A 12,778-nucleotide genomic window follows, 5' to 3' on the forward strand; every position below is an offset into this window, starting at 1 on the left:
AGAAAGAAAGAAAGAAAGAAAGAAAGAAAGAAAGAAAGAAAGAAAGACACCAACTTAATACTCAGCTACCTGCCAAGTGTAGCATTTACTGTTTCTAAGCTTTTATGCAATGAGCTTATTTTACTATTTTTTTCAATTACTCCTCATGGTCTCAATCCATTCATAAATCAACCACATCAAGTTAACATTATTACTATGACAATTATTACTATGACTCCCTAGCGCTGGAACTATAAGGCTCACTTCTTCACCAGCTTTTGGCAAATGTGAACTCACTTCGTATGTGTGTGCAGCAAGCACCGGATTAATTGAGCCATTCTCCTAGCTCCCAAGTAAGGGAGTCTTCTAATTATTTGCTTTAAAGCACAAGCTCTGGCTCGGGGCGATCTGCAAAGGGTCCCTCACCCATGGAAAGCTGGAAGTTTAGAAAGTAACACCAGGCATTCTCATCCTGAAGTGAAGGAAACCATAATTCATACGCTAAGGCAAAAGGTCCTTCACTCTAGTTGAAGATATGTCTTCAGAACACTGGTGTTCTCATTAAGCTGACGGTATGGTACAGGCATCCTCAAGAACAAACTATTTTTCTTTTACAGAGAATACTTTTGGAACTGGAAAGAAAACTTCCATATGACATTTTCTGAAGTAATTTTAATTCAGTATTCCCTTGAGTTTAAACTACGTAATATACAAGGAAAGGCTCACAAATAAGATGAGTATAATAGCCCCCCAAACCTTACTGGACCCACAAACTAGAGCATATTGATGATTCTGCCTAAGTAAAAACTGGTCAAAGGCATAAGTAGCCAATACTAAAATTTGGGGGGGGGGGAAGGCTAAGAAAATGGCAAATAGTTTCTTCTCTGACAACTTTGTGATTATGTGTAGGTTTAGAAAATGTAAGTGCATTGGCTGTGGCTTCCTGCCCAGTTTTCTTTTGTTCTGATTTCACTTTTCCTTCAATAAATAACTCCTTGTCTGGGCTGCACCTGGATTCCCTCGTTCTCTGAGTTAAGATAAATGGGTAGAAAACAATATCCCTTAAATGTTTCCAAGCTTTCCAAATAATTTTTATATTGGAAACACAAAGAAAAGTATGAACACACAGTTAGACAAATAATGTACCACCAATTTTCATGTCTTATAAAGAGATGTCAGAGTATTTATGTGATTCATGGCAGGACTGTTAGAGAAATATAGATATGAAGTCAGAAAGTCTGAACTACAATTCTGGATCCATGAGAGACTGAATAAGTTTGAGGGAAGTACAGAAAACCCATTTCTATTCTTTCACCAATGACGTGGAAATGAACAGCTGTGATAATAGGGAGGAAAGACAACAGTCATTCTGTGCCAAGTTGCAATTGTGTTCTGTAAATGTTGCTTTGATTTTCTTCAGGGCTTGTCCCCAATTTCTGTGATCTAGTAGGTGAACAGCATTGAGTTAATGCCATCTGAAAGTTTCAATTTACAATAACTACTATTAGTATAACCAAGAATATAATAACTATTAATATAACTAATCGTATGGCTATTGCTTACTAATTGGACTTAGGCATGATCAAAGAGGAAAATGTCATTTGGGAAGCCATAACAGATTGCCTTCCATTCTAATCACGATTTTCCTAGTCATTTACTGCGTAGAGGTATATTAGTTCAAAGATATACTCAAATGCAAATGTGAGATTTGTTATGCAAATACTAGAGTATAGGTAAATGTTTTTAAATATTGACTTTTTAGAAGGGCTTCTATAAAAATTTACCCAGCTTTAACCGTGCAATGTCTAACAATTTACTTAATATTTCTTAATGTTTGCTCTGTCCCTGTGAATTGTTTCCACATTTAAAGTACATTGTCAACTTGTAGATCTGTAAAAAACCTTCCACTCAGATAACAGATAACAAAATTAATATGTATATTGGCATAAATAAGCTACAAAAACATATTTTATCTATCTGTTGTATGTGTTCTTAAGTTATAGAAATAATTTGGGCATATCAAAATAGACTGGCAATTTTAAGAATTTTAAAAATCTTAAATTTATTCCATATATGTAGGAGGACTTTTAATAGAAAAAAATGAATTTAAGCACTGTGAAGGACTTATTATGAATTATTTATCTGGTAAAATATTTTACTTTAATATAAGTTTTCTTTATTTAACTTTAGCTTTGTTTTAGAGTAAAATATCACAATAAAATATTGAATGACTTAAGACACTAAAATATTGCATGACAAGACAGACAGGCATCATGGAATGTATAAAACAGTAATATTTGTATTTGAATAAAATAACAATATAGATGTAATGTTAATAGCTGGGTTATTCATTATTATGACTAATTTTTTACATTGGCTAGAAAGTTTATATTTACTTGTAAGCCCAATAATAAATAATTAACATATCATAAATCAAATAATGATTCAGTTCACCCTGTGTGTAAGTGTGTCTGTGTGTGAGTATATATGTGATGTGAATGGCTGCAGAAGCCAGAACTATTGGGTCTCTTAGAGGTAGAGTTCCAAGTACTTGTGAGCTGTCACACATAGGTGCTGGAAAATAAACTCAGGTCTTCTGCCAGAGTAACTAGTACTCTTAACCACTGAGCCATCTCACAGACCTGCTAGTATTATTCATAACTGGCTCCTAAAATGTCTTTAATATGGAAAAAGGCAAAAATAAAAATTCCCTGTGTGGGCAATAGATACAATTTTATTTTAAAGTATGACATTCCCAAATTGTGATATACTTGATAATATAAAAAAATCAAGTTTGTTTCATATGATTTTTTCCTGTTTATAAACCTTTAGTAATACTGAATGTCAAAAAAATCATTTGAAAATAAATATTTTGTAAAATAATTCTTCTCCTCTTCTTCCTTCCTTCCTTTCCTTTTCTCTTTCTTTCTTTTTTTCTTTCTTTCTTTCTTTCTTTCTTTCTTTCTTTCTTTCTTTCTCTCTTTCACTTTCAAAGACTGATTTTGGTTTTTGTTCTCTTGAAATCATCCTTTAGGCTCATTGGCTGGTGACAGAATTTAGTTCTTTACAGGTGCAAGTGCAAGTCTGTTATAGTATTTTCTTACTGGCTTTGTATCATTTATTCATGTGGAAATGAACTGTTACTCCTAAAGCAATCTTTGTTATTACTACCATGAGGACGCGGCATTGATAGAGATAAGAAAACTACAGACCATTTTTCTTGGCAAAATAGTTCATTTTCTTAGGGACTAGAGAGAGAGCTCAGCTGTTAGCAGCACACATTACTCTTTCAGAGGGCCTGAGGTCTATTCCCAGCACCCATATCAGGAACCTCACAACTACCTGTAATTCAGCTTCAGTGTGTGTGGTGGCACTGCTGACAGGGTGCCTGAGGGCACCTACATACACTAGATACACACTGACACACACACACACACACACACACACACACACACACACAATCAAAAGTAAAATAATAGAATGATCTCTAAAATATAATCCTTCCTATATCTATTAATAGTTTATAAAACAAAAAAATTGGGGCTGAAAATTATACAATTCAAAACTTGAATATACACAAATACACTCATTATAACATCACACTCACTTGCTCATATCCACTTTGGCTGCTATTATATGGAATAGCAGGGCTAGGTAACGGCAATAAAGACAAAATAAGCACCGGTGGTGAAAAATATTTAATGCCTGACCCTTAATAGTAGGTCTGCCAGCCCTTGATCTGTAGTTTATACAGGTTAACATGTAGTAAAATGACTTTCCCATCTACCGGGGAGGGCGCAGCACGCCTGGAGGGCAGGAATCTTCCCTGTGTGGAAAGATCCATTTCTGACCCCCACATCTCACCCAAGTGACTGCTGTACAATGTTCTCAGCCATTCTGGAACTCAGGAGTCTCTGGCCTCTCTAACTTTAGGCCATTCGTATTCATTTTTCTTTGGATATTGACTTTGAATTTTAAACTTTTAATGTCATATTTTATTAATTATTTGAGATTTCCTACAATGTACTTTTACCATTTTGCCCCACAATCCTCCTCCTGACTCTTCCCAGATTTATTACACTCCCCCTCAGATTTGTATCCTTTATTTGTTTGCTTGTTGATAACTTCTTTACCAAATACTTGTGAGTCCCTTTCCTCTCCACACTACAAGGCTGAATGGTTTGTTCTCACGTAGACAACCACAACACGGTTCTATGAGTACAGTGGTCCTGTCATCGCCAGAATGCCTTTTCACTCTGTTCTTTTCTAACTTCTGGGTCTTACGGTCCTACTCCTCCATCTCTGCACAGGACCTGAGCTTTGAGCACAGGGAAGGTGACATAGCAATTTCATTTGTGGCTGAGAACTTCACTGATGCGTATTTGATCCATTGTGAGTTTCTATATTAACCACAGTCATCTTCCACTGCTACTACATACACACACACACACACTTTCTCTGATGAGGTCTGAGAGCTGCATTGCTCTGCATCTGAAGATATGAATTTTAGAGAATTTATTTTAGCCAGATGGTATTAGTATTTTTGACTTTAGGGCCTGTAAACTCCCCAACCAGGGGTCCTTTGCCAGATTTAACATAGCAGGAAGGAATTTAATCCTGTGACAGAGGCCTTAAATTCCACAGGGAAGTGGTTACTTACCTCCGTCAGGCCAGAATCACACCCATGGGCATATCTTGTTAAAGATGCTGTCTTTTCTCTAATGTACATTTTTATCATCCTTGAAAAACACTGGTGGTTGTAAGCGCATGTGCTTAAATCAGGATTCTTTATTCTATTCCACTAATCAATGTGTCTGTTTTGATGCTGTTGTTTCTTTATGTGTGTGTGTGCGTGCATGCATGCGCATGTGCCACAACTATGTTCTTATTAGTATTATGGCTTATACTGATGGGTAACTTTCTCCTCTAGCAGCCTCCATAGCATCTTCCAGTACTAGGAGAGCTGGCCAGGAAAGAAAGAGCTTTCTGGTCAGTACCATCTTGATCCCTCTATGTCCAAGGACCACAAAGTGCATTATCTGCAGCAATAGGGCCTTACCAGCAAGTTCTAGTGGGAAACAACAGCAAGAGCAATAGCCTACATTATTTGATTCGTGTCCAGGATACATTTGCCTAATAACACAGGGAAGGTTTCTAGCACCTGGCATTGGGGTTTATATTTGCCAGCTTATGGCTGCTAGGAGGAGCATTATCTCCTGTGTAAGTTAACTCCACTTAAATTCATATATGTATAAAAATATGTGTGAAGATTTTTAAATAATAGGTTCCCGTGTTGTTTTTCAAACCGTCTTTTTCTTAGTTACCCCTCTCTCATTCTTTGCTCCACTCCACCCTCTCATCCCTCTCAAAACTTCCCTCCCCATTACTCTCCTTCTCATATCAACTGTGTTAAACTATATCGCTCCCTTAAGATCACTCTTTACATACCACCTTTCTAGTTCTGTGGCTTCTACAGGTGCTCCAAATGAGAAACACAAAAGTTTAAAGAAACAAGCCACACAGCAGCAAGAATGCGTAAAGTCTGCTTTTCTGGTTTTGGGTTTCTTCTCTCAGTAAAACGCATCCCAGCAGCGACCACTTACACAGACTTTATAATTTCCTATTTCTTTATAGCTGAATAAAATTCCCTGTGTGTAAGTGTCATATTTGCGTTATCTGTTTATCAGCTGATGACTGTCTAGGCTTTTTCCATGTCCTATTGTGAATAGAATAGCTTACAGATGGATAGGTGTGTTTCTTTAGTGGGAAATACATTTCTTTGGGCATATGCCTAGGAGAGGAGGTTTCACAGTAGATATACTTCTGATTTTGTTTTGAACCCCAGTACTGACTTCTATAGTTGCTGCACCAATTTGCACTTCTACAAACAGTTTCTGAGAGTTCCCAGTTTTCTCCATCTTTATCAGCATGTGTTGTATTTCGTTTTTTTAATCTTAACCATTGTGGCTCAGGCAAGATGAAATCTCAAAGTAGTTTTACATGATGGGTAAGAATCTCAAAGAATTTACGTGATGGATAAGGATGGTGTATACTTAAAAAACAAACAAACAAACAAACATTTCTTAGCACAAGGCTTGCATAAGCCAGAAAAAAAAAAGCCAGCTTGAAGTGGGAAGGTGGCTACTGTGTTCTACTCCTAGCTGAGAAGCTATTGGCAGATGACAGCTGCTACAAAGAGAAATGTTAATTTTCTTTGATTATATGACTCCTGGTCAGTTGACCATACTCTGAGACAAGCCCCCAACCAGCAGTATCAGGGTAGCAGGAATTGAACTCTTTGCATTTTAAATTAAAAAGAGAACAGGAATTTAGGTGGCTAGGGAGACTATTTGGGAAGAAGAAAGTGAATATGATCAAGATATATTAAATAAAACTCTCACAGAATTAATTAATTCTTTATTTTAAAATATAAAAAGTATATAAATAAAATATTTATTAGCCCACTTTTATTCTTCTGAGAACTCTGTTATTTTTCATAGCTCATTTTTAGATAAAGTTGTTTGCTTGGTGTTTAGATTTTTAAGTTCTTTGTTTATTCTAGGTACTAATGCTCTTTCAGGTTATATAGCTGGCAAATATTTTCTTCTCATCCTCTAGGCTGCCTCATTATTAGCTTAACTTTACATCATAAATGTTGATACATCCAGCAGTGTTTTTAATTGATCAGGGTTTGTATGTGTTGCTATATGCTCTTTTAAAAATTACCTCTGTTGTTGTGTCTTAAAGTAGATAAAATTCCCAGGTCTTACTCCACTGTCCTGCTGTCCGTGGACTTGCCAGTTGGAACTGTTCTTTCAGCACCACATCTGCCACTGTCTGTGGATGTGGTTCACACACCTAAAGGTAGTCTGAGAACTTACAGGTCCCTTTCAAAAGACAGCAATCCTCAGAATCCTGTATGCAAAGGCAATGGCCAGATAGTGGCTGCAAATTGACCATTTACGGCCTTTTCTAACCCATATGAATGCTCTTGTGTGAAGTATATTAAACAATATTTTAATTTGTTATTGGTGAATATAATACACAATATTTTGATATTCACCCCTTCCCCTTCCAACTTTTTCCAGACTTAGCCCCACCTCCCTACCAACCCAACTTTTCATTCTTTCTTTTTCAAAATCCACTGACTCCAATTTGTGATGCCCAATACTTGGGTGAGGGGCCTGTCCTGAAGTGCAATTGGCCTATGATGGGTTCTACCATAAAAAAACTGACTCTCCTTTTCCCAGAAGCTCTAAATCGCCAATAGTTCCTTAGCAAAGCATGGGACTTGGTGCTAATTCTCCATTTTAACAATAGGATTTTGTCTGGCTTGAACTTGAGCAGTTCTTGTTAATTTAACCATAGCCATAGATTTGTACATCTCTCAGACTTCATCAGAGAAGCTTCTCCTTACAGCAGATGGCAATAAACACAGAGACCCACAAATAGTAAATGTGCAGAGAATAAGAGATCGTGGATTGCTCAGCCATTAGTGGAACACCCATATCACACTTCTTCCCCCACATCCCAGGAATCATCTGTGACAAAAGGGCAGAGAGACTGCAGGAGACAGCTGGCAGACTTCAGTGAAACTGTGTGTTCTGGACATGACAGGGTAGTTGCATACATAACCCTCAGTGATTGTAGCAGCATGTGAAAGACCAGCACAGAATCAATCTAGGCAATAGAGAGTAAACATTTAATTTCTTTATTTGAAGAATGTTGTGGATACAAACATGTTTTTGTTTTGGTCCTGGGTGTGGGATGTGGGACTGATTCAGATGGTCCACAGCAGCAGACTATTTGCCTTAGTTGGGCTCTGAGAGGAACTCTTTCCCAGCTACAGATAGTTTAAATAGGCGGACTCTGGAGAGAGAATAAATGTCAGAGCCCAGAGAGTGAGTAGCTCTGAGGAAGAACAAGGCTATTCCTGCTTGCTGCTCCCCTTGCTGCTCCTGGTTGCTGTCATGAGATAAGAAATTGGGGATCTCCTAAAAGGAGGATTGGACTGGCGACAAGGAACCCGACGACCTTGACCATCAGGAAGCAGCTAAGAAAGAGAAGTGTGCCCCCTCTCCCACTGGTCCACTCTCCTACCTGATGTTGGGATGTTGGAAGGGATTGGGGTGGAGTAGAGAGAAAGATATAAGAAATATTAGTAAATGAGTTTTTTAAAAGTATGCTAACAAGAGTGTCTTTTTTAAAATTAAATTTAATTTTCTTTTTTTTTGTGATGAGCCAAAGACTTAAAATTTGTTAGGAAAATTATAATAGCCATAGATCTTATGAGAAAAGATTTTGTCTTGGTATTCTCTCTCTTTCTCTCTCTCTTTCTGTGTGTGTGTGTGCTTATACATGTCTGTGCATGTAGATATTTGTACATGTGAGAGAACATGCACATGGGGGCAGAGGTTAATATTGAATGTCTTCTACTTTCCACAGCAACTCTCCACTTATTTTGAAGACAGTGTCTCTCGTTGACCCTGAAGCTCATCAGTTCACCCAGGATCAGTTGTCTCTGAGTGGCCCCTACATTGGAACTACAGACACTCATTACTGCTCTCAGATTTCCAGAGAGTGTGGAAGATCTGTAGTGATACAGGGGGTGTTGGGAGACCCCCTTAGGGCTCCACCAATAACATAACTTAAGAATAGACTCAATGAGAAGTACTAGAGCAACTTTATTAGAGCTTAAAGAAAAAAACCTCAGGGGAGGCAAACTTTAAAACTGCAGCAGCTGCCTGGAAGAGGCAGATGAAGGAGGGAGGAAGAAAAGCCATGACACTGACACTGGCACAGAGGTCAGACACACGGGCAACAAGAATCCACATGGCAGGGAAGGAAGCTTGAGAAACAGTACAAAAGTCCAAAATGCTAGGAGGAAGCCCCAAAGTTTAAGGAAAACATATTTAGAAAAGAAATAGAGAGAACTAAAAGAAAAGCCTTGTTTTGTCCTGAATTATTCATAAAATCAGGCAAATTTAGGACCCCTGTTGGCAGCCATTTTGGTAAGCTTCTGCTCTGGGAACAGGGATTCTGGGAAGAAAAGGTACAGCATCTCATTAAAGGGCCAGTTATTCCACCTATCTCTTCAGCATGGCTCAGGTGCACCCTCCTTTCTAGGGTAGTCGCTTAGCCAAAGTGATTGACACACCTTAGCTGGTCTACACCCATGCCTAGGGTTTCTGCTCCAATAGTAGACATTCCACTATCTGGTCATCTTCCTGGACAGCTTTATTGTTTTTCAAAGAAACAAAGCAACACACACACAAACGAACAAAAAACTTTGCTTGACATTTTAACATTAATTCCAGAGGGTTGAAATCATGTTCTGAATGTTAAGGACAGAAAATCTATGCAGATGTTAACAAATAAATTAATGCAACTGTTCTCATTTCTGTTTCTAAATTTGACACAAAATGGCACCTAATGTTTCTCTGTATGCCAAAAGACATTTTTTCTTTTAAACTTTTCAGATTTATTTGTTTATTTGATTATTACAATTTATTCACTTTGTATCCCATCTGTAGCCCCTCCCTTGTCCCCTCCCAGTCCTACTCTCTCTCCCTCTCCTCTACCCATATCCCTCCCCAAGTCCACTGATAAGGGAGGTCCTCCTCCCCCTTTCCATCTGACCCTAGCTTATAAGGTCTCATCAGGACTGGCTGCATTGTCTTTCTCTGTGGCCTGGTACACCAGCACTCCCCCCAGGGGGAGGCAATCAAAGAGCCAGCCACTGAGTTCATGTCACAGACAGCCCCTGCTCCCCTTACTAGGAAACCCACTTGGACACTAGCTGCCATGGGCTACATCTGAGCAAGGGGTCTGGGTAATCTCCATGCATAATCCTTGGTTGGAGTATCAGTCTTTAAAAAGACCCCTGGGCCCAGATTTTTTGCTTTCATTGCTCTCCTTGTGGAGCTCCTGTCCCTTCCAGGTGAAAGACAAATTATTTGGACAGCCTCTGCAGAGAGTAAGTGAAAAAGAGAAAGTCACTGATTAACTGAAAGGGTTTTATATGTTCTTGTCATTTTGTACCAAATGACTTTGGTTTTCCTTCACAGGTAGAAGGAATTAAAACCACGTGAGATACAACTTAGGCAATTCAGTATGAATGGTAGAAATTGGAGTTAATGTTAAAATGGAAGATTCCATATTGTCACTTCACCATCTGATGCATCTATGATGCTCCCAACAGCATGGGAGAAAACAGTAAGTTGAAGATGAAAATAAGGCCGGGCAAATGCTACAGAAAGGATGAGCAGAACATAAAACACTTCTTTAGGGGGTGCAGTCAGCTGAGTTATAAAAAATGAGAAGAGAGGAGAGTGTATCAGAGAATCACTCCAGAAGAAAATACTACTTGCAAAAAGGCCAGAAGGAAAAGATAACTTAACTGGAACTTAACAGAAAATGCTTTGCAGTGGAGGTTCTAAGAATATAAAAAATCACGTACATTTGTACAAAGTACATAGTTAAGTAGGGATACATAATTTTTAACATGTAAGTTGTTTCACTAATTTCAACACAAAGGGCCAGAAATGCGACTCAGTATTAGAGCACTTGCCTGGCATTCAGGAGCTTCTGAATTTGATTTATTTCCTCAGGCACTATAAACATCAAACAAATCTATAAATATATGCATTAGAAGTTTAGAATAGATACTTCAAGTAACATTACATAAATAGAAATATTTAGTGCTCAGTGCTTTCTCCGTAGGTGTCGGTTGTTCTCAGTTATCAAAATATTATGTTGTTGTTGTTGTTGTTTTTGAGGTAGCACAGCGTATCTTTTTCCTAATTTGAGCTAGCACAAAGCAAACCCTGGGTAGGGTTTAATTTTTTATGTACGACAAGTTGGAATTTGATACAATGAATAAGAGCCAGGCAGATGTGGATTCAAATCCAGACATTAACTGTTAGCACTTTGCACAGTCAAGTTCTTTAACCTCCCCACGTGTGTTTCCTCATCTGTAAAATAGAGATAATAGCATCTCATTCACAGAGCTTCAGGAGGGCTAAGCCCAGTAATATATGTAAAATAATTAGCACACTTCAACTGATGCAGAGGAAGCACACGAAAAAATGGCTGCTTGTACCATCACAAAAGGAGACACTGGATGTATGGAGGGAATGGGCAAACACTCCCAGAAGAGGCTGGAAAGGACGACAATTGTCTCAGCTGGGTATGAATCAGGCTTGCTGTGCTGGGCCTGCTTGTAAAAGAATAATCCGTGGATGAATGGGGAAGCTGGCCAGCACCGCTTGATCCTCAGCGTTGGTTCTAGCTAGGACATAGAGTGTGTGAGTGGAATATGAATCACTTGGATTAATCATCTAAAAAGCCCTGTGACTTTAATTCATTTCATTTGAATATGATAATGAGACATTTGTCACTTTTATGACTCTGTGGGGGAACTGTGGGCTGGAAAAGGATTAACATGTAATTTTCAGAGGATGGCCTTTTTTCCTTTTTTTTTGTGTGTGTGTGTGTGTGTGTGTTGATGGAAACTTAATATAATGTTTGTTGTGCTTCCTTACTATATAGATAAGAGAATAGCTTTTCTTTTTGGAGTGACTTACAAAAGGACCACGCTGTTCTTAGGAAAGTGGGATGCCACTAAACATCAAGATATTTCTGATTTGAATGGTTTTTACTATTTGGACTATTTGAGCACTTTTTACATTGATGATACCTGGCCCTAAAGATTCTGAATAGTTTTTCAGAATTAAACAATTCCTAACTGGATTTTTTTTTATAAAAATAACTTTCTTGTAAGATATTTGCTAAAGAAATGATTATAAGTTTTGAATTGTGGCTGTAATGACTCCTGGAGCAGAAAACTAGACAACAGTACCCATCCCCCATCTTCTTTATTCAATTCAAAACATTCCAGAAAGAGGTTAAAAACAGAGAAACTATTCCATCACTTATGCCATATTGGGGGAAGGGAGAAAGCTTTCCCTCCTGACCTTTGTGATGTCACTGACAGCCTCACTGTGGTGGCTGTTCAGCCACATCACACAACAACTGCCTGTGGGCGTTCCAAATCGTCAGAGCATTTTCCAGTGCTTGAGTGAACTTGATCACATCACTTAGCCAGTTAATCTTGGAAGGTTACTTCTCTAAAGAAAGGATGAAACAGTCTCTCCTTACTGCACATCACTCAATAGAGAAGTTTGCAGTGCTCCTGTGTCCTTCTGGAAAATCACAGTGATCATACTGCTGAGCTCATCAGAATCAGCCATCCCTGAACACTCCCTCACTTGAGCAGGCCTTGAGGGGAGATGGAACAAAAGCAATCCTTTAAACTTGGATGGTCCTGTTGTCCACTGAGTGGAGGAGATATTTAAAAACCGACCCCTTTGTCATTCCTCTAAAGCAGTGAGTTTTATATTGAGAGAAATCTTAAATCCTTTGATGTAGAAAAGAGGTCCCCAGGCAATGTTTTTAAGCAAACTTTAAAAAAAAAAAATGGCTATCTTGACCAGAAAAGGTACAAAATTCATAACTAAGAAACTTGAAACTATGTAAAAAAAGTAAGTATAATTTTTATTCTCTGCTTGTAGAGCTGGGTGAATACTAGCTGGGAAGAAGACAATTCATAAATGAATTTTTACGTCAATGCATTTAAAAAATATTCTGACATAGACTAAACTAAACCAGCCAAAACAAGACAACAAATCATAAAATCAATAAAAATACCCCTTTTCTCAACAAACAAGCGAACAAAAAGATTCTTTAAAAGAAAAGAAAGAAAGAAAGAAAGAAAGAAAGAAAGAAAGAAAGAAAGAAA

This window comes from Psammomys obesus, unplaced genomic scaffold (genome assembly GCF_907164565.1).
Source record: "Psammomys obesus unplaced genomic scaffold, mPsaObe1.curated_primary_1811, whole genome shotgun sequence".
NCBI classification, from domain to species: Eukaryota; Metazoa; Chordata; class Mammalia; order Rodentia; family Muridae; genus Psammomys; species Psammomys obesus.